General features: G+C 45.4%; 4 non-coding genes across 4 annotated transcripts; all 4 read left to right on the top strand.

Moving 5' to 3' along the window:
- The first annotated feature begins 8,577 nt into the window (after nt 1-8,577).
- trnav-cac (transfer RNA valine (anticodon CAC)) lies at nt 8,578-8,650 on the top strand. The gene has a single exon. It is a non-coding gene; the product is annotated as a tRNA-Val (tRNA).
- Nucleotides 8,651-12,775: 4,125 nt separating this feature from the next.
- On the top strand, nt 12,776-12,848 carry trnav-cac (transfer RNA valine (anticodon CAC)). Its single transcript has one exon. It is a non-coding gene; the product is annotated as a tRNA-Val (tRNA).
- Nucleotides 12,849-16,973: 4,125 nt separating this feature from the next.
- On the top strand, nt 16,974-17,046 carry trnav-cac (transfer RNA valine (anticodon CAC)). Its single transcript has one exon. It is a non-coding gene; the product is annotated as a tRNA-Val (tRNA).
- Nucleotides 17,047-21,173: 4,127 nt separating this feature from the next.
- trnav-cac (transfer RNA valine (anticodon CAC)) lies at nt 21,174-21,246 on the top strand. Its single transcript has one exon. It is a non-coding gene; the product is annotated as a tRNA-Val (tRNA).
- Nucleotides 21,247-22,080: the final 834 nt, after the last annotated feature.

Raw genomic sequence — 22,080 nt, forward strand, 5'->3', positions numbered from 1 at the left:
ACACGCGAAAAGTTCGAAACCGAGCAGAAACTTCTCGTACTTCCAGTTTAGTCTGTTGCTGACTATTGCCGCAATCTCGTAACTGGTCTTCATCAACGAGGAATAGCAAAATGCATGCACCCGTATGGTTGTGGTTATTTTCGAAAGCCCTGCCTTCTCAATTTAACTTCCACTTCAAGCATAACTTATCTTCAGGTCTGTAAAGTTCGATTCCTGATTGTTTTATAAATTGAGACATCGGTTTTAAAGAAACGGCTGTCTTCTTGTAATAAGTGACATGGCCTCTCAGACGAACCATGAGAAGCTGCAGCAACACAGTGAGGTTCAACACTGCACAAGTCCATTGATTACTGCACCGCCAGCGGTTTCTGTAGTGTAGTGGTTAGCACATTCCCCTAACATGCGAAAGGTCCCCGGGGCCATACCGGGTAGAAACATCAAGTGCTTCTCATGTTGTGTGAGGAATGTTTGCACAAAGTACTTTTGTTCCCCCATCTCGTATGTTCGAGGATTATGAGGTTTAGTCTCTCATGAGCCACTAAAATAAATTCCACATTAAGTCACAATTTTCGACAGGCAATGAGAAGAAAAGGACCTTCTTATTTTGGATATTCGGAGCTAGTTCATCCACAACAGAATTTCATGCATTTACAAATGCAGATAAACATACTTATTCACCATCTCAAACATGTCTAAATGAACGACAAATGCAACTTACTGCGGATGCTTCATTCTGAAACAAAAACAGAACATACTGGACAATCTCAGCAGCACTGACAGCCTCTGTGGAACGAGATGGCAGCGGTCGTTCCGGGCCTGGGTGACTCTTTGTCAAAGCTGGAGAACTGGAAATGGGGTCAGATTCAGACTAATGTGGATGGGTCGGGGTTGGCGTGCCCGATTGGGCCTCGATAGAGTGGTCAGCAATAGGTGGAAAATGACGAAAATGTCTCGGACAGAAAGAAAAAGGGAATGTAAATGAGGCTAATCAAGGCTAACAAAGGTGCTGATAGTGGCGCCTCAAGAGATCAGAATGTGTTAATAGCAGAACAAAGTAAGCAGTGTGTCAGCGAACAATTGGCGACAGGGTTGCTCAAGTAGGATGGTATGGGCTGGGGGGAGGGAGGCAATGCTGAGGGTAAAACATACCAATGGAAGGAATGAAAATAACTTGATGGAAATAAACAGATGGTGGAGGTAGAAGAGAGATTACACAGTCTGATGTTGTTGAACTGAATAAAATGAAACATACAGAGAGCTGCCTGAATCAACTGGAATTAGTCAATAGAGGTAAGTGAATGTCATACCCCTAGACCAAGGAGCCCCGGGAACGTAACAGAAGCACGCTGTTATTGCCATCGAAAGTCGATATAACATCTGCGGAAAATACTGGAACAACTCAGCGAGTCAGGCGGGATTTGTCGACAGGACAACAAAGCTCGTCTTTCACCATCACCTTTCATTAAAACCGGGGAAGGTTAGAAATGTCGGACGTTTTAACCAAGCCAAATTCTGGTGGGAGCAAACAGAACAACAGGAAAGCGGTCTGACAGGGTGCAAGTCAGGAGAGATTAAATGAGAAAAGGCCTAGGGTTCCCTGGCCACAGAGTGAGGTGAGCATCGAATGAGAGAATAATTACACCACAGTATGAGGCCATTCTAGCCGCTGTGTCTGTGCCAGCTCTCAACAACTACCGCCCGGATACAAAGAAGAAGTGGAAACAAGATTCAAACCCAAATCTGCGATGGAAGTACACACAGAATGGGGGCAGCATTTGCAGTGTGAGACTGTTGCACACACTATGAGTGTGCAAGCTGTATTGAGCCCAGTGGAAAGATGCGCTGCTGTTCCTCGAGTGTTTGTTGAGCTTCTTTGGAACATTTCAGGAGGCCGAGGTCCGGGAGGTCAGCGTTAAGATGCAGCTCTCCAGTCAGTTCAATTCTCCACTTTGGCTCTGTGGATTAGATGGGTCACGTCCCTGTGAAGTTAACGCAGATCATGTTAAGTTCGATCTAATTTCTACATCTTGTGGTTTTATATGCTGAAACATCTGCTTTTGAAAGAAACAGCAGTCGTCTTGTAATAAGTGGCCTGGCCTCTCAGCCTCACCATGCGAATCTGCAGCAACACAGTGAGGTTGCACATTGTACACGTCCGTTGATTTCCAGCTGTTTCTATAGTGTAGTGGTTATCACATTCGCCTAACACGCGAAAAGTTCGAAACCGAGCAGAAACTTCTCGTACTTCCAGTTTAGTCTGTTGCTGACTATTGCCGCAATCTCGTAACTGGTCTTCATCAACGAGGAATAGCAAAATGCATGCACCCGTATGGTTGTGGTTATTTTCGAAAGCCCTGCCTTCTCAATTTAACTTCCACTTCAAGCATAACTTATCTTCAGGTCTGTAAAGTTCGATTCCTGATTGTTTTATAAGTTGAGACATCGGTTTTAAAGAAACGGCTGTCTTCTTGTAATAAGTGACATGGCCTCTCAGACGAACCATGAGAATCTGCAGCAACACAGTGAGGTTGAACATTGCACAAGTCCATTGATTACTGCACCGCCAGCGGTTTCTGTAGTGTAGTGGTTAGCACATTCCCCTAACATGGTAAAGGTCCCCGAGGCCATACCGGGTAGAAACATCAAGTGCTTCTCATGTTGTGTGAGGAATGTTTGCACAAAGTACTTTTGTTCCCCCATCTCGTATGTTCGAGGATTATGAGGTTTAGTCTCTCATGAGCCACTCAACTAAATTCCACATTAACTCACAAGCACTGAATTTTCGACAGGCAATGAGAAGAAAAGGACCTTCTTATTTTGGATATTCGGAGCTAGTTCATCCACAACAGAATTTCATGCATTTACAAATGCAGATTAACATACTTATTCACCATCTCAAACATGTCTAAATAAACGACAAATGTAACTTACTGCGGATGCTTCATTCTGAAACAAAAACAGAACATACTGGACAATCTCAGCAGGACTGACAGCCTCTGTGGAGCGAGATGGCAGCGGTCGTTCCGGGCCTGGGTGACTCTTTGTCAAAGCTGGAGAACTGGAAATGGGGTCAGATTCAGACTAATGTGGATGGGGCGGGGTTGGCGTGCCCTATTGGGCCTCGATAGAGTGGTCAGCAATAGGTGGAAAATGACGAAAATGTCTCGGACAGAAAGAAAAAGGGAATGTAAATGAGGCTAATCAAGGCTAACAAAGGTGCTGATAGTGGCGCCTCAAGAGATCAGAATGTGTTAATAGCAGAACAAAGTAAGCAGTGTGTCAGCGAACAATTGGCGACAGGGTTGCTCAAGTAGGATGGTATGGGCTGGGGGGAGGGGGGCAATGCTGAGGGTAAAACATACCAATGAAAGGAATGAAAATAACTTGATGGAAATAAACAGATGGTGGAGGTAGAAGAGAGATTACACAGTCTGATGTTGTTGAACTGAATAAAATGAAACATACAGAGAGCTGCCTGAATCAACTGGAATTAGTCAATAGAGGTAAGTGAATGTCATACCCCTAGACCAACGAGCCCCGGGAACGTAACAGGAGCACGCTGTTATTGCCATCGAAAGTCGATCTAACATCTGCGGAAAATACTGGAACAACTCAGCGAGTCAGGCGGGATTTGTCGACAGGACAACAAAGCTTGTCTTTCACCATCACCTTTCATTTAAACCGGGGCGGGTGAGAAATGTCGGACGTTTTAACCAAGTCAAATCCTGGTGGGAGCAAACAGAACAACAGGAAAGCGGTCTGACAGGGTGCAAGTCAGGAGAGATTAAATGAGAAAAGGCCTAGGGTTCCCTGGCCACAGAGTGAGGTGAGCATCGAATGAGAGGATAATTACACCACAGTATGAGGCCATTCTAGCCGCTGTGTCTGTGCCAGCTCTCAACAACTACCGCCCGGATACAAAGAAGAAGTGGAAACAAGATTCAAACCCAAATCTGCGATGGAAGTACACACAGAATGGGGGCAGCATTTGCAGTGTGAGACTGTTGCACACACTATGAGTGTGCAAGCTGCATTGAGCCCAGTGGAAAGATGCGCTGCTGTTCCTCGAGTGTTTGTTGAGCTTCTTTGGAACATTTCAGGAGGCCGAGGTCCGGGAGGTCAGCGTTAAGATGCAGCTCTCCAGTCAGTTCAATTCTCCACTTTGGCTCTGTGGATTAGATGGGTCACGTCCCTGTGAAGTTAACGCAGATCATGTTAAGTTCGATCTAATTTCTACATCTTGTGGTTTTATATGTTGAAACATCTGTTTTTGAAAGAAACAGCAGTCGTCTTGTAATAAGTGGCCTGGCCTCTCAGCCTCACCATGCGAATCTGCAGCAACACAGAGAGGTTGCACATTGTACACGTCCGTTGATTGCCAGCTGTTTCTGTAGTGTAGTGGTTATCACATTCGCCTAACACGCGAAAAGTTCGAAACCGAGCAGAAACTTCTCGTACTTCCAGTTTAGTCTGTTGCTGACTATTGCCGCAATCTCGTAACTGGTCTTCATCAACGAGGAATAGCAAAATGCATGCACCCGTATGGTTGTGGTTATTTTCGAAAGCCCTGCCTTCTCAATTTAACTTCCACTTCAAGCATAACTTATCTTCAGGTCTGTAAAGTTCGATTCCTGATTGTTTTATAAGTTGAGACATCGGTTTTAAAGAAACGGCTGTCTTCTTGTAATAAGTGACATGGCCTCTCAGACGAACCATGAGAATCTGCAGCAACACAGTGAGGTTGAACATTGCACAAGTCCATTGATTACTGCACCGCCAGCGGTTTCTGTAGTGTAGTGGTTAGCACATTCCCCTAACATGGGAAAGGTCCCCGAGGCCATACCGGGTAGAAACATCAAGTGCTTCTCATGTTGTGTGAGGAATGTTTGCACAAAGTACTTTTGTTCCCCCATCTCGTATGTTCCAGGATTATGAGGTTTAGTCTCTCATGAGCCACTAAAATAAATTCCACATTAAGTCACAAGCACTGAATTTTCGACAGGCAATGAGAAGAAAAGGACCTTCTTATTTTGGATATTCGGAGCTAGTTCATCCACAACAGAATTTCATGCATTTACAAATGCAGATAAACATACTTATTCACCATCTCAAACATGTCTAAATGAACGACAAATGCAACTTACTGCGGATGCTTCATTCTGAAACAAAAACAGAACATACTGGACAATCTCAGCAGGACTGACAGCCTCTGTGGAGCGAGATGGCAGCGGTCGTTCCGGGCCTGGGTGACTCTTTGTCAAAGCTGGAGAACTGGAAATGGGGTCAGATTCAGACTAATGTGGATGGGGCGGGGTTGGCGTGCCCGATTGGGCCTCGATAGAGTGGTCAGCAATAGGTGGAAAATGACGAAAATGTCTCGGACAGAAAGAAAAAGGGAATGTAAATGAGGCTAATCAAGGCTAACAAAGGTGCTGATAGTGGCGCCTCAAGAGATCAGAATGTGTTAATAGCAGAACAAAGTAAGCAGTGTGTCAGCGAACAATTGGCCACAGGGATCAGATTGCTCAAGTAGGATGGTATGGGCTGGGGGGAGGGGGGCAATGCTGAGGGTAAAACATACCAATGAAAGGAATGAAAATAACTTGATGGAAATAAACAGATGGTGGAGGGAGAAGAGAGATTACACAGTCTGATGTTGTTGAACTGAATAAAATGAAACATACAGAGAGCTGCCTGAATCAACTGGAATTAGTCAATAGAGGTAAGTGAATGTCATACCCCTAGACCAACGAGCCCCGGGAACGTAACAGAAGCACGCTGTTATTGCCATCGAAAGTCGATCTAACATCTGCGGAAAATACTGGAACAACTCAGCGAGTCAGGCGGGATTTGTCGACAGGACAACAAAGCTCGTCTTTCACCATCACCTTTCATTTAAACCGGGGCGGGTTAGAAATGTCGGACGTTTTAACCAAGTCAAATCCTGGTGGGAGCAAACAGAACAACAGGAAAGCGGTCTGACAGGGTGCAAGTCAGGAGAGATTAAATGAGAAAAGGCCTAGGGTTCCCTGGCCACAGAGTGAGGTGAGCATCGAATGAGAGGATAATTACACCACAGTATGAGGCCATTCTAGCCGCTGTGTCTGTGCCAGCTCTCAACAACTACCGCCCGGATACAAAGAAGAAGTGGAAACAAGATTCAAACCCAAATCTGCGATGGAAGTACACACAGAATGGGGGCAGCATTTGCAGTGTGAGACTGTTGCACACACTATGAGTGTGCAAGCTGTATTGAGCCCAGTGGAAAGATGCGCTGCTGGTCCTCGAGTGTTTGTTGAGCTTCTTTGGAACATTTCAGGAGGCCGAGGTCCGGGAGGTCAGCGTTAAGATGCAGCTCTCCAGTCAGTTCAATTCTCCACTTTGGCTCTGTGGATTAGATGGGTCACGTCCCTGTGAAGTTAACGCAGATCATGTTAAGTTCGATCTAATTTCGACATCTTGTGGTTTTATATGTTGAAACATCTGTTTTTGAAAGAAACAGCAGTCGTCTTGTAATAAGTGGCCTGGCCTCTCAGCCTCACCATGCGAATCTGCAGCAACACAGAGAGGTTGCACATTGTACACGTCCGTTGATTGCCAGCTGTTTCTGTAGTGTAGTGGTTATCACATTCGCCTAACACGCGAAAAGTTCGAAACCGAGCAGAAACTTCTCGTACTTCCAGTTTAGTCTGTTGCTGATTATTGCCGCAATCTCGTAACTGGTCTTCATCAACGAGGAATAGCAAAATGCATGCACCCGTATGGTTGTGGTTATTTTCGAAAGCCCTGCCTTCTCAATTTAACTTCCACTTCAAGCATAACTTAACTTCAGGTCTGTAAAGTTCGATTCCTGATTGTTTTATAAGTTGAGACATCGGTTTTAAAGAAACGGCTGTCTTCTTGTAATAAGTGACATGGCCTCTCAGACGAACCATGAGAATCTGCAGCAACACAGTGAGGTTGAACACTGCACAAGTCCATTGATTACTGCACCGCCAGCGGTTTCTGTAGTGTAGTGCTTAGCACATTCCCCTAACATGCGAAAGGTCCCCGAGGCCATACCGGGTAGAAACATCAAGTGCTTCTCATGTTGTGTGAGGAATGTTTGCACAAAGTACTTTTGTTCCCCCATCTCGTATGTTCGAGGATTATGAGGTTTAGTCTCTCATGAGCCACTAAAATAAATTCCACATTAAGTCACAAGCACTGAATTTTCGACAGGCAATGAGAAGAAAAGGACCTTCTTATTTTGGATATTCGGAGCTAGTTCATCCACAACAGAATTTCATGCATTTACAAATGCAGATAAACATACTTATTCACCATCTCAAACATGTCTAAATGAACGACAAATGCAACTTACTGCGGATGCTTCATTCTGAAACAAAAACAGAACATACTGGACAATCTCAGCAGGACTGACAGCCTCTGTGGAGCGAGATGGCAGCGGTCGTTCCGGGCCTGGGTGACTCTTTGTCAAAGCTGGAGAACTGGAAATGGGGTCAGATTCAGACTAATGTGGATGGGGCGGGGTTGGCGTGCCCGATTGGGCCTCGATAGAGTGGTCAGCAATAGGTGGAAAATGACGAAAATGTCTCGGACAGAAAGAAAAAGGGAATGTAAATGAGGCTAATCAAGGCTAACAAAGGTGCTGATAGTGGCGCCTCAAGAGATCAGAATGTGTTAATAGCAGAACAAAGTAAGCAGTGTGTCAGCGAACAATTGGCCACAGGGATCAGATTGCTCAAGTAGGATGGTATGGGCTGGGGGGAGGGGGGCAATGCTGAGGGTAAAACATACCAATGGAAGGAATGAAAATAACTTGATGGAAATAAACAGATGGTGGATGGAGAAGAGAGATTACACAGTCTGATGTTGTTGAACTGAATAAAATGAAACATACAGAGAGCTGCCTGAATCTACTGGAATAAGTCAATAGAGGTAAGTGAATGTCCACACATAGACAAGCTTTTAGACAATGTCGCGATTGTCTCGCGAACCTATTGGTTCCCTGCTGTGTGAGCTCAGCTTCTCAAAGCAAACTCAATGTGAATGAATCCCGCCGAATGAGCCGCATAGAAATGAAGAAAACATATCGCCTGACCAACAGAAAACGTTATCAAAGGGCTCGTCCGGGATTTGAACCCGGGACCTCCCGCAAGTTTCGCAATCGAGACACCCAAAGCGAGAATCATTCTCCTAGACCAACGAGCCGCGGAACTGGCACAGAAGCACGCTGTTATAGCCATCGAAAGTTGATCCAACATCTGCGGAAGATACTGGAACAACTCAGCGAGTCAGGCGGGATTTGTCGACAGGACAACAAAGCTCGTCTTTCACCATCACCTTTCATTAAAACCGGGACGGGTTAGAAATGTCGGACGTTTTAACCAAGTCAAATCCCGGTGGGAGCAAACAGAACAACAGGAAAGCGCTCTGACAGGGTGCAAGTCAGGAGAGATTAAATGAGAAAAGGCAGTCGTCTTGTAATAAGTGGCCTAGCCTCTCAGCCTCACCATGCGAATCTGCAGCAGCACAGTGAGGTTGCAGATTGTACACGTCTGTGGATTGCCAGCTGTTTCTGTAGTGTAGTGATTATCACATTCGCCTCACACGCGAAAGGTCCCCGGTTCGAAACCGGGCAGAAACATCTCGTACTACCAGGTTAGTCTGTTGCTGACTATTGCCGCAATCTCATAACTGGTCTTCATCACCGAGAAATAGCAAAATGCATGCACCTGTATGGTTGTGGTTATTTTCGAAAGCCCTGCCTTCTCAATTTAACTTCCACTTCAAGCAAAACATAACTTATCTTCAGGTCTGTAAATTTCGATTCCTGATTGTTTTCTAAGTTGAGACATCGGTTTTAAAGAAACGGCTGTCTTCTTGTCATAAGTGACATGGCCTCTCAGACGAACCATGAGAAGCTGCAGCAACACAGTGAGGTTGAACATTGCATAAGTCCATTGATTACTGCACCGCCAGCGGTTTCTGTAGTGTAGTGGTTAGCACATTCCCCTAACATGCGAAAGGTCCCCGGGGCCATACCGGGTAGAAACATCAAGTGCTTCTCATGTTGTGTGAGGAATGTTTGCGCGAAGTACTTTTGTTCCCCCATCTCGTATGTTCGAGGATTATGAGGTTTAGTCTCTCATGAGCCACTAAAATAAATTCCACATTAAGTCACAAGCACTGAATTTTCGACAGGCAATGAGAAGAAAAGGACCTTCCTATTTTGGATATTCGGAGCTAGTTCATCCACAACAGAATTTCATGCATTTACAAATGCAGATAAACATACTTATTCACCATCTCAAACATGTCTAAATAAACGACAAATGCAACTTACTGCGGATGCTTCATTCTGAAACAAAAACAGAACATACTGGACAATCTCAGCAGGACTGACAGCCTCTGTGGAGCGAGATGGCAGCGGTCGTTCCGGGCCTGGGTGACTCTTTGTCAAAGCTGGAGAACTGGAAATGGGGTCAGATTCAGTCTAATGTGGATGGGGCGGGGATGGCGTGCCCGATTGGGCCTCGATAGAGTGGTCAGCAATAGGTGGAAAATGACGAAAATGTCTCGGACAGAAAGAAAAAGGGAATGTAAATGAGGCTAATCAAGGCTAACAAAGGTGCTGATAGTGGCGCCTCAAGAGATCAGAATGTGTTAATAGCAGAACAAAGTAAGCAGTGTGTCAGCGAACAATTGGCGACAGGGTTGCTCAAGTAGGATGGTATGGGCTGGGGGGAGGGGGGCAATGCTGAGGGTAAAACATACCAATGGAAGGAATGAAAATAACTTGATGGAAATAAACAGATGGTGGAGGTAGAAGAGAGATTACACAGTCTGATGTTGTTGAACTGAATAAAATGAAACATACAGAGAGCTGCCTGAATCAACTGGAATTAGTCAATAGAGGTAAGTGAATGTCATACCCCTAGACCAACGAGCCCCGGGAACGTAACAGAAGCACGCTGTTATTGCCATCGAAAGTCGATCTAACATCTGCGGAAAATACTGGAACAACTCAGCGAGTCAGGCGGGATTTGTCGACAGGACAACAAAGCTCGTCTTTCACCATCACCTTTCATTAAAACCGGGGAAGGTTAGAAATGTCGGACGTTTTAACCAAGCCAAATCCTGGTGGGAGCAAACAGAACAACAGGAAAGCGCTCTGACAGGGTGCAAGTCAGGAGAGATTAAATGAGAAAAGGCCTAGGGTTCCCTGGCCACAGAGTGAGGTGAGCATCGAATGAGAGAATAATTACACCACAGTATGAGGCCATTCTAGCCGCTGTGTCTGTGCCAGCTCTCAACAACTACCGCCCGGATACAAAGAAGAAGTGGAAACAAGATTCAAACCCAAATCTGCGATGGAAGTACACACAGAATGGGGGCAGCATTTACAGTGTGAGACTGTTGCACACACTATGAGTGTGAAAGCTGTATTGAGCCCAGTGGAAAGATGCGCTGCTGTTCCTCGAGTGTTTGTTGAGCTTCTTTGGAACATTTCAGGAGGCCGAGGTCCGGGAGGTCAGCGTTAAGATGCAGCTCTCCAGTCAGTTCAATTCTCCACTTTGGCTCTGTGGATTAGATGGGTCACGTCCCTGTGAAGTTAACGCAGATCATGTTAAGTTCGATCTAATTTCTACATCTTGTGGTTTTATATGTTGAAACATCTGCTTTGAAAGAAACAGCAGTCGTCTTGTAATAAGTGGCCTGGCCTCTCAGCCTCACCATGCGAATCTGCAGCAACACAGTGAGGTTGCACATTGTACACGTCCGTTGATTTCCAGCTGTTTCTATAGTGTAGTGGTTATCACATTCGCCTAACACGCGAAAAGTTCGAAACCGAGCAGAAACTTCTCGTACTTCCAGTTTAGTCTGTTGCTGACTATTGCCGCAATCTCGTAACTGGTCTTCATCAACGAGGAATAGCAAAATGCATGCACCCGTATGGTTGTGGTTATTTTCGAAAGCCCTGCCTTCTCAATTTAACTTCCACTTCAAGCATAACTTATCTTCAGGTCTGTAAAGTTCGATTCCTGATTGTTTTATAAGTTGAGACATCGGTTTTAAAGAAACGGCTGTCTTCTTGTCATAAGTGACATGGCCTCTCAGACGAACCATGAGAATCTGCAGCAACACAGTGAGGTTGAACATTGCACAAGTCCATTGATTACTGCACCGCCAGCGGTTTCTGTAGTGTAGTGGTTAGCACATTCCCCTAACATGGGAAAGGTCCCCGAGGCCATACCGGGTAGAAACATCAAGTGCTTCTCATGTTGTGTGAGGAATGTTTGCACAAAGTACTTTTGTTCCCCCATCTCGTATGTTCGAGGATTATGAGGTTTAGTCTCTCATGAGCCACTAAAATAAATTCCACATTAAGTCACAAGCACTGAATTATCGACAGGCAATGAGAAGAAAAGGACCTTCTTATTTTGGACATTCGGAGCTAGTTCATCCACAACAGAATTTCATGCATTTACAAATGCAGATTAACATACTTATTCACCATCTCAAACATGTCTAAATAAACGACAAATGCAACTTACTGCGGATGCTTCATTCTGAAACAAAAACAGAACATACTGGACAATCTCAGCAGGACTGACAGCCTCTGTGGAGCGAGATGGCAGCGGTCGTTCCGGGCCTGGGTGACTCTTTGTCAAAGCTGGAGAACTGGAAATGGGGTCAGATTCAGACTAATGTGGATGGGGCGGGGTTGGCGTGCCCTATTGGGCCTCGATAGAGTGGTCAGCAATAGGTGGAAAATGACGAAAATGTCTCGGACAGAAAGAAAAAGGGAATGTAAATGAGGCTAATCAAGGCTAACAAAGGTGCTGATAGTGGCGCCTCAAGAGATCAGAATGTGTTAATAGCAGAACAAAGTAAGCAGTGTGTCAGCGAACAATTGGCCACAGGGATCAGATTGCTCAAGTAGGATGGTATGGGCTGGGGGGAGGGGGGCAATGCTGAGGGTAAAACAAAGCAATGCAAGGAATGAAAATAACTTGATGGAAATAAACAGATGGTGGAGGGAGAAGAGAGATTACATAGTCTGATGTTGTTGAACTGAATAAAATGAAACATACAGAGAGCTGCCTGAATCTACTGGAATAAGTCAATAGAGGTAAGTGAATGTCCACACATAGACAAGCTTTTAGACAATGTCGCGATTGTCTCGCGAACCTATTGGTTCCCTGCTGTGTGAGCTCAGCTTCTCAAAGCAAACCCAATGTGAATAAATCCCGCCGAATGAGCCGCATAGAAATGAAGAAAACATATCGCCTGACCAACAGAAAACGTTATCAAAGGGCTCGTCCGGGATTTGAACCCGGGACCTCCCGCAAGTTTCGCAATCGAGACACCCAAAGCGAGAATCATACTCCTAGACCAACGAGCCGCGGAACTGGCACAGAAGCACGCTGTTATAGCCATCGAAAGTTGATCCAACATCTGCGGAAGATACTGGAACAACTCAGCGAGTCAGGCGGGATTTGTCGACAGGACAACAAAGCTCGTCTTTCACCATCACCTTTCATTAAAACCGGGACGGGTTAGAAATGTCGGACGTTTTAACCAAGTCAAATCCCGGTGGGAGCAAACAGAACAACAGGAAAGCGCTCTGACAGGGTGCAAGTCAGGAGAGATTAAATGAGAAAAGGCAGTCGTCTTGTAATAAGTGGCCTAGCCTCTCAGCCTCACCATGCGAATCTGCAGCAGCACAGTGAGGTTGCACATTGTACACGTCTGTGGATTGCCAGCTGTTTCTGTAGTGTAGTGGTTATCACATTCGCCTCACACGCGAAAGGTCCCCGGTTCGAAACCGGGCAGAAACATCTCGGGCTACCAGGTTGTTCGGTTGCTGACTTTTGCCGCAATCTCATAACTGGTCTTCATCACCGAAAAATAGCAAACTGCATGCACCCGTATGGTTGTGGTTATTTTCGAAAGCCCTGCCTTCTCAATTTAACTTCCACTTCAAGCAAAACATAACTTATCTTCAGGTCTGTAAATTTCGATTCCTGATTGTTTTCTAAGTTGAGACATCGGTTTTAAAGAAACGGCTGTCTTCTTGTCATAAGTGACATGGCCTCTCAGACGAACCATGAGACGCTGCAGCAACACAGTGAGGTTGAACATTGCATAAGTCCATTGATTACTGCACCGCCAGCGGTTTCTGTAGTGTAGTGGTTAGCACATTCCCCTAACATGCGAAAGGTCCCCGGGGCCATACCGGGTAGAAACATCAAGTGCTTCTCATGTTGTGTGAGGAATGTTTGCACAAAGTACTTTTGTTCCCCCATCTCGTATGTTCGAGGATTATGAGGTTTAGTCTCTCATGAGCCACTAAAATAAATTCCACATTAAGTCACAAGCACTGAATTTTCGACAGGCAATGAGAAGAAAAGGACCTTCCTATTTTGGATATTCGGAGCTAGTTCATCCACAACAGAATTTCATGCATTTACAAATGCAGATCAACATACTTATTCACCATCTCAAACATGTCTAAATAAACGACAAATGCAACTTACTGCGGATGCTTCATTCTGAAACAAAAACAGAACATACTGGACAATCTCAGCAGGACTGACAGCCTCTGTGGAGCGAGATGGCAGCGGTCGTTCCGGGCCTGGGTGACTCTTTGTCAAAGCTGGAGAACTGGAAATGGGGTCAGATTCAGACTAATGTGGATGGGGCGGGGTTGGCGTGCCCTATTGGACCTCGATAGAGTGGTCAGCAATAGGTGGAAAATGACGAAAATGTCTCGGACAGAAAGAAAAAGGGAATGTAAATGAGGCTAATCAAGGCTAACAAAGGTGCTGATAGTGGCGCCTCAAGAGATCAGAATGTGTTAATAGCAGAACAAAGTAAGCAGTGTGTCAGCGAACAATTGGCGACAGGGTTGCTCAAGTAGGATGGTATGGGCTGGGGGGAGGGGGGCAATGCTGAGGGTAAAACATACCAATGGAAGGAATGAAAATAACTTGATGGAAATAAACAGATGGTGGAGGTAGAAGAGAGATTACACAGTCTGATGTTGTTGAACTGAATAAAATGAAACATACAGAGAGCTGCCTGAATCAACTGGAATTCGTCAATAGAGGTAAGTGAATGTCATACCCCTAGACCAACGAGTCCCGGGAACGTAACAGAAGCACGCTGTTATTGCCATCGAAAGTCGATCTAACATCTGCGGAAAATACTGGAACAACTCAGCGAGTCAGGCGGGATTTGTCGACAGGACAATAAAGCTCGTCTTTCACCATCACCTTTCATTAAAACCGTGGAAGGTTAGAAATGTCGGACGTTTTAACCAAGCCAAATCCTGGTGGGAGCAAACAGAACAACAGGAAAGCGGTCTGACAGGGTGCAAGTCAGGAGAGATTAAATGAGAAAAGGCCTAGGGTTCCCTGGCCACAGAGTGAGGTGAGCATCGAATGAGAGAATAATTACACCACAGTATGAGGCCATTCTAGCCGCTGTGCCTGTGCCAGCTCTCAACAACTACCGCCCGGATACAAAGAAGAAGTGGAAACAAGATTCAAACCCAAATCTGCGATGGAAGTACACACAGAATGGGGGCAGCATTTACAGTGTGAGACTGTTGCACACACTATGTGTGTGCAAGCTGTATTGAGCCCAGTGGAAAGATGCGCTGCTGTTCCTCGAGTGTTTGTTGAGCTTCTTTGGAACATTTCAGGAGGCCGAGGTCCGGGAGGTCAGCGTTAAGATGCAGCTCTCCAGTCAGTTCAATTCTCCACTTTGGCTCTGTGGATTAGATGGGTCACGTCCCTGTGAAGTTAACGCAGATCATGTTAAGTTCGATCTAATTTCTACATCTTGTGGTTTTATATGTTGAAACATCTGCTTTTGAAAGAAACAGCAGTCGTCTTGTAATAAGTGGCCTGGCCTCTCAGCCTCACCATGCGAATCTGCAGCAACACAGTGAGGTTGCACATTGTACACGTCCGTTGATTTCCAGCTGTTTCTATAGTGTAATGGTTATCACATTCGCCTAACACGCGAAAAGTTCGAAACCGAGCAGAAACTTCTCGTACTTCCAGTTTAGTCTGTTGCTGACTATTGCCGCAATCTCGTAACTGGTCTTCATCAACGAGGAATAGCAAAATGCATGCACCCGTATGGTTGTGGTTATTTTCGAAAGCCCTGCCTTCTCAATTTAACTTCCACTTCAAGCATAACTTATCTTCAGGTCTGTAAAGTTCGATTCCTGATTGTTTTATAAGTTGAGACATCGGTTTTAAAGAAACGGCTGTCTTCTTGTAATAAGTGACATGGCCTCTCAGACGAACCATGAGAATCTGCAGCAACACAGTGAGGTTGAACATTGCACAAGTCCATTGATTACTGCACCGCCAGCGGTTTCTGTAGTGTAGTGGTTAGCACATTCCCCTAACATGGGAAAGGTCCCCGAGGCCATACCGGGTAGAAACATCAAGTGCTTCTCATGTTGTGTGAGGAATGTTTGCACAAAGTACTTTTGTTCCCCCATCTCGTATGTTCGAGGATTATGAGGTTTAGTCTCTCATGAGCCACTAAAATAAATTCCACATTAAGTCACAAGCACTGAATTTTCGACAGGCAATGAGAAGAAAAGGACCTTCTTATTTTGGACATTCGGAGCTAGTTCATCCACAACAGAATTTCATGCATTTACAAATGCAGATAAACATACTTATTCACCATCTCAAACATGTCTAAATGAACGACAAATGCAACTTATGCGGATGCTTCATTCTGAAACAAAAACAGAACATACTGGACAATCTCAGCAGGACTGACAGCCTCTGTGGAGCGAGATGGCAGCGGTCGTTCCGGGCCTGGGTGACTCTTTGTCAAAGCTGGAGAACTGGAAATGGGGTCAGATTCAGACTAATGTGGATGGGGCGGGGTTGGCGTGCCCGATTGGGCCTCGATAGAGTGGTCAGCAATAGGTGGAAAATGACGAAAATGTCTCGGACAGAAAGAAAAAGGGAATGTAAATGAGGCTAATCAAGGCTAACAAAGGTGCTGATAGTGGCGCCTCAAGAGATCAGAATGTGTTAATAGCAGAACAAAGTAAGCAGTGTGTCAGCGAACAATTGGCCACAGGGATCAGATTGCTCAAGTAGGATGGTATGGGCTGGGGGGAGGGGGGCAATGCTGAGGGTAAAACATACCAATGGAAGGAATGAAAATAACTTGATGGAAATAAACAGATGGTGGAGGGAGAAGAGAGATTACACAGTCTGCTGTTGTTGAACTGAATAAAATGAAACATACAGAGAGCTGCCTGAATCTACTGGAATAAGTCAATAGAGGTAAGTGAATGTCCACACATAGACAAGCTTTTAGACAATGTCGCGATTGTCTCGCGAACCTATTGGTTCCCTGCTGTGTGAGCTCAGCTTCTCAAAGCAAACCCAATGTGAATGAATCCCGCCGAATGAGCCGCATAGAAATGAAGAAAACATATCGCCTGACCAACAGAAAACGTTATCAAAGGGCTCGTCCGGGATTTGAACCCGGGACCTCCCGCAAGTTTCGCAATCGAAACACCCAAAGCGCGAATCATACTCCTAGACCAACGAGCCGCGGAACTGGCACAGAAGCACGCTGTTATAGCCATCGAAAGTTGATCCAACATCTGCGGAAGATACTGGAACAACTCAGCGAGTCAGGCGGGATTTGTCGACAGGACAACAAAGCTCGTCTTTCACCATCACCTTTCATTAAAACCGGGACGGGTTAGAAATGTCGGACGTTTTAACCAAGTCAAATCCCGGTGGGAGCAAACAGAACAACAGGAAAGCGCTCTGACAGGGTGCAAGTCAGGAGAGATTAAATGAGAAAAGGCAGTCGTCTTGTAATAAGTGGCCTAGCCTCTCAGCCTCACCATGCGAATCTGCAGCAGCACAGTGAGGTTGCACATTGTACACGTCCGTGGATTGCCAGCTGTTTCTGTAGTGTAGTGGTTATCACTTTCGCCTCACACGCGAAAGGTCCCCGGTTCGAAACCGGGCAGAAACATCTCGGGCTACCAGGTTGTTCGGTTGCTGACTTTTGCCGCAATCTCATAACTGGTCTTCATCACCGAAAAATAGCAAACTGCATGCACCCGTATGGTTGTGGTTATTTTCGAAAGCCCTGCCTTCTCAATTTAACTTCCACTTCAAGCAAAACATAACTTATCTTCAGGTTTGTAAATTTCGATTCCTGATTGTTTTCTAAGTTGAGACATCGGTTTTAAAGAAACGGCTGTCTTCTTGTCATAAGTGACATGGCCTCTCAGACGAACCATGAGACGCTGCAGCAACACAGTGAGGTTGAACATTGCATAAGTCCATTGATTACTGCACCGCCAGCGGTTTCTGTAGCGTAGTGGTTAGCACATTCCCCTAACATGCGAAAGGTCCCCGGGGCCATACCGGGTAGAAACATCAAGTGCTTCTCATGTTGTGTGAGGAATGTTTGCACAAAGTACTTTTGTTCCCCCATCTCGTATGTTCGAGGATTATGAGGTTTAGTCTCTCATGAGCCACTAAAATAAATTCCACATTAAGTCACAAGCACTGAATTATCGACAGGCAAAGAGAAGGAAAGGACCTTCCTATTTTGGATATTCGGAGCTAGTTCATCCACAACAGAATTTCATGCATTTACAAATGCAGATAAACATACTTATTCACCATCTCAAACATGTCTAAATAAACGACAAAAGTAACTTACTGCGGATGCTTCATTCTGAAACAAAAACAGAACATACTGGACAATCTCAGCAGGACTGACAGCCTCTGTGGAGCGAGATGGCAGCGGTCGTTCCGGGCCTGGGTGACTCTTTGTCCAAGCTGGAGAACTGGAAATGGGGTCAGATTCAGACTAATGTGGATGGGGCGGGGTTGGCGTGCCCTATTGGGCCTCGATAGAGTGGTCAGCAATAGGTGGAAAATGACGAAAATGTCTCGGACAGAAAGAAAAAGGGAATGTAAATGAGGCTAATCAAGGCTAACAAAGGTGCTGATAGTGGCGCCTCAAGAGATCAGAATGTGTTAATAGCAGAACAAAGTAAGCAGTGTGTCAGCGAACAATTGGCGACAGGGTTGCTCAAGTAGGATGGTATGGGCTGGGGGGAGGGGGGCAATGCTGAGGGTAAAACATACCAATGAAAGGAATGAAAATAACTTGATGGAAATAAACAGATGGTGGAGGTAGAAGAGAGATTACACAGTCTGATGTTGTTGAACTGAATAAAATGAAACATACAGAGAGCTGCCTGAATCAACTGGAATTAGTCAATAGAGGTAAGTGAATGTCATACCCCTAGACTAACGAGCCCCGGGAACGTAACAGAAGCACGCTGTTATTGCCATCGAAAGTCGATCTAACATCTGCGGAAAATACTGGAACAACTCAGCGAGTCAGGCGGAATTTGTCGACAGGACAACAAAGCTCGTCTTTCACCATCACCTTTCATTTAAACCGGGGCGGGTTAGAAATGTCGGACGTTTTAACCAAGTCAAATCCTGGTGGGAGCAAACAGAACAACAGGAAAGCGCTCTGACAGGGTGCAAGTCAGGAGAGATTAAATGAGAAAAGGCCTAGGGTTCCCTGGCCACAGAGTGAGGTGAGCATCGAATGAGAGGATAATTACACCACAGTATGAGGCCATTCTAGCCGCTGTGTCTGTGCCAGCTCTCAACAACTACCGCCCGGATACAAAGAAGAAGTGGAAACAAGATTCAAACCCAAATCTGCGATGGAAGTACACACAGAATGGGAGCAGCATTTGCAGTGTGAGACTGTTGCACACACTATGAGTGTGCAAGCTGTATTGAGCCCAGTGGAAAGATGCGCTGCTGTTCCTCGAGTGTTCGTTGAGCTTCTTTGGAACATTTCAGGAGGCCGATGTCCGGGAGGTCAGCGTTAAGAAGCAGCTCTCCAGTCAGTTCAATTCTCCACTTTGGCTCTGTGGATTAGATGGGTCACGTCCCTGTGAAGTTAACGCAGATCATGTTAAGTTCGATCTAATTTCTATATCTTGTGGTTTTATATGTTGAAACATCTGTTTTTGAAAGAAACAGCAGTCGTCTTGTAATAAGTGGCCTGGCCTCTCAGCCTCACCATGCGAATCTGCAGCAACACAGAGAGGTTGCACATTGTACACGTCCGTTGATTGCCAGCTGTTTCTGTAGTGTAGTGTAGTGAACTTTTCGCCTAATACGCGAAAAGTTCGAAACCGAGCAGAAACTTCTCGTACTTCCAGTTTAGTCTGTTGCTGACTATTGCCGCAATCTCGTAACTGGTCTTCATCAACGAGGAATAGCAAAATGCATGCACCCGTATGGTTGTGGTTATTTTCGAAAGCCCTGCCTTCTCAATTTAACTTCCACTTCAAGCATAACTTATCTTCAGGTCTGTAAAGTTCGATTCCTGATTGTTTTATAAGTTGAGACATCGGTTTTAAAGAAACGGCTGTCTTCTTGTAATAAGTGACATGGCCTCTCAGACGAACCATGAGAATCTGCAGCAACACAGTGAGGTTGAACACTGCACAAGTCCATTGATTACTGCACCGCCAGCGGTTTCTGTAGTGTAGTGGTTAGCACATTCCCCTAACATGCGAAAGGTCCCCGAGGCCATACCGGGTAGAAACATCAAGTGCTTCTCATGTTGTGTGAGGAATGTTTGCACAAAGTACTTTTGTTCCCCCATCTCGTATGTTCGAGGATTATGAGGTTTAGTCTCTCATGAGCCACTAAAATAAATTCCACATTAAGTCACAAGCACTGAATTTTCGACAGGCAATGAGAAGAAAAGGACCTTCTTATTTTGGATATTCGGAGCTAGTTCATCCACAACAGAATTTCATGCATTTACAAATGCAGATAAACATACTTATTCACCATCTCAAACATGTCTAAATGAACGACAAATGCAACTTACTGCGGATGCTTCATTCTGAAACAAAAACAGAACATACTGGACAATCTCAGCAGGACTGACAGCCTCTGTGGAGCGAGATGGCAGCGGTCGTTCCGGGCCTGGGTGACTCTTTGTCAAAGCTGGAGAACTGGAAATGGGGTCAGATTCAGACTAATGTGGATGGGGCGGGGTTGGCGTGCCCGATTGGGCCTCGATAGAGTGGTCAGCAATAGGTGGAAAATGACGAAAATGTCTCGGACAGAAAGAAAAAGGGAATGTAAATGAGGCTAATCAAGGCTAACAAAGGTGCTGATAGTGGCGCCTCAAGAGATCAGAATGTGTTAATAGCAGAACAAAGTAAGCAGTGTGTCAGCGAACAATTGGCCACAGGGATCAGATTGCTCAAGTAGGATGGTATGGGCTGGGGGGAGGGGGGCAATGCTGAGGGTAAAACATACCAATGGAAGGAATGAAAATAACTTGATGGAAATAAACAGATGGTGGAGGGAGAAGAGAGATTACACAGTCTGATGTTGTTGAACTGAATAAAATGAAACATACAGAGAGCTGCCTGAATCTACTGGAATAAGTCAATAGAGGTAAGTGAATGTCCACACATAGACAAGCTTTTAGACAATGTCGCGATTGTCTCGCGAACCTATTGGTTCCCTGCTGTATGAGCTCAGCTTCTCAAAGCAAACCCAATGTGAATGAATCCCGCCGAATGAGCCGCATAGAAATGAAGTAAACATATCGCCTGACCAACAGAAAACGTTATCAAAGGGCTCGCCCGGGATTTGAACCCGGGACCTCCCGCAAGTTTCGCAATCGAGACACCCAAAGCGAGAATCATACTCCTAGACCAACGAGCCGCGGAATTGGCACAGAAGCACGCTGTTATAGCCATCGAAAGTTGATCCAACATCTGCGGAAGATACTGGAACAACTCAGCGAGTCAGGCGGGATTTGTCGACAGGACAACAAAGCTCGTCTTTCACCATCACCTTTCATTAAAACCGGGACGGGTTAGAAATGTCGGACGTTTTAACCAAGTCAAATCCCGGTGGGAGCAAACAGAACAACAGGAAAGCGCTCTGACAGGGTGCAAGTCAGGAGAGATTAAATGAGAAAAGGCAGTCGTCTTGTAATAAGTGGCCTAGCCTCTCAGCCTCACCATGCGAATCTGCAGCAGCACAGTGAGGTTGCACATTGTACACGTCCGTGGATTGCCAGCTGTTTCTGTAGTGTAGTGGTTATCACATTCGCCTCACACGCGAAAGGTCCCCGGTTCGAAACCGGGCAGAAACATCTAGTACTACCAGGTTAGTCTGTTGCTGACTACAGCCGCAATCTCATAACTGGTCTTCATCACCGAGGAATAGCAAAATGCATGCACCCGTATGGTTGTGGTTATTTTCGAAAGCCCTGCCATCTCAATTTAACTTCCACTTCAAGCAAAACATAACTTATCTTCAGGTCTGTAAATTTCGATTCCTGATTGTTTTCTAAGTTGAGACATCGGTTTTAAAGAAACGGCTGTCTTCTTGTCATAAGTGACATGGCCTCTCAGACGAACCATGAGAAGCTGCAGCAACACAGTGAGGTTGAACATTGCACAAGTCCATTGATTACTGCACCGCCAGCGGTTTCTGTAGTGTAGTGGTTAGCACATTCCCCTAACATGCGAAAGGTCCCCGGGGCCATACCGGGTAGAAACATCAAGTGCTTCTCATGTTGTGTGAGGAATGTTTGCACAAAGTACTTTTGTTCCCCCATCTCGTATGTTCGAGGATTATGAGGTTTAGTCTCTCATGAGCCACTAAAATAAATTCCACATTAAGTCACAAGCACTGAATTTTCGACAGGCAATGAGAAGAAAAGGACCTTCCTATTTTGGATATTCGGAGCTAGTTCATCCACAACAGAATTTCATGCATTTACAAATGCAGATAAACATACTTATTCACCATCTCAAACATGTCTAAATAAACGACAAATGCAACTTACTGCGGATGCTTCATTCTGAAACAAAAACAGAACATACTGGACAATCTCAGCAGGACTGACAGCCTCTGTGGAGCGAGATGGCAGCGGTCGTTCCGGGCCTGGGTGACTCTTTGTCAAAGCTGGAGAACTGGAAAT

This window comes from Scyliorhinus torazame, chromosome 5 (assembly GCF_047496885.1).
Source record: "Scyliorhinus torazame isolate Kashiwa2021f chromosome 5, sScyTor2.1, whole genome shotgun sequence".
In the NCBI taxonomy this organism is placed as follows: Eukaryota; Metazoa; Chordata; class Chondrichthyes; order Carcharhiniformes; family Scyliorhinidae; genus Scyliorhinus; species Scyliorhinus torazame.